The sequence below is a fragment of the Cariama cristata genome, unplaced genomic scaffold (genome assembly GCF_000690535.1).
Source record: "Cariama cristata isolate BGI_N322 unplaced genomic scaffold, ASM69053v1 scaffold24633, whole genome shotgun sequence".
Lineage (NCBI taxonomy): Eukaryota > Metazoa > Chordata > Aves > Cariamiformes > Cariamidae > Cariama > Cariama cristata.
This window is the reverse complement of record NW_009609265.1, coordinates 1,033-1,816: the sequence shown is the minus strand read 5'-3', so window position 1 is coordinate 1,816 and position 784 is coordinate 1,033. Positions and strand designations below refer to the sequence as shown.

General features: G+C 40.4%; 1 protein-coding gene across 1 annotated transcript in view; it reads right to left on the bottom strand.

Annotated features, from left to right (window-relative positions):
* Positions 1–784, bottom strand: part of ANKRD13A (ankyrin repeat domain 13A) — a 12,670-nt gene that overhangs the window by 11,073 nt on the left and 813 nt on the right. The gene's annotated exons all lie outside the window — the stretch shown is intronic.

The window sequence follows — 784 nt, the reverse complement described above, 5'->3', positions numbered from 1 at the left end:
TTTTAAAGCCTTCACTTCTGTGGTTTTAGATACTAATTAATTTGCTTCCCCACTTCCTACAGCTCCAATGCCTACTGCACTGACAGGTGAAGGACTCTACGGCGTCCCTCCCAGTTGTCTTTGCTGCTGTTAACCAGTAACCACACATTCTACCTGTCATTTGCCATACCAAGTGCAGCTGGCAAGTGTCTTTTGATTCCTTCACGCACCCCTCCAACAGCAAGAAGCTTATCCCAAGGAAGCAGGAGGAAACATATCTTTGGAATACTTCAAAAAAAGAAGTTATTTAAAAGCAGATAAAGGAAGTAAGTGACAGACATATTCCATCTTAACACGTTGCTCATTTCCTTACAGTATAAAGCGTTTGAGCTAGGAAGTAGCACTTCATAGGTGTGAACTGCAGTCTCGGACTAACAAGCAGCAGAATGATCCTTATTTAATGACAAACTTTCACAAGCGAGAACATTATAGAAACAGAAATACACAGAAGCAACGTGCCAGTAAGGTTAAAGATTTTTTTTAAGAAATAAGATCACGTGAATTAGATAAAAAAATAACTGCATTCCAAAGATTCTCCTAAAAATAGGGTAGGAGCATGCTCTAAGCAAGCATTAGTAAATTGTGGTGTACCGTTAGAATTGCAGATGACAGTCACTAGTCAGGAGGTGGCACAGCCGATCTTTGGCTTGTGGTGTCAGGTATAATGTAATTAAACATGCTCTGCTTCTGCAAACTATACTCCACAGTAGCGAAATGTCAGAGCTTTGACATAGCATCTCAGCAG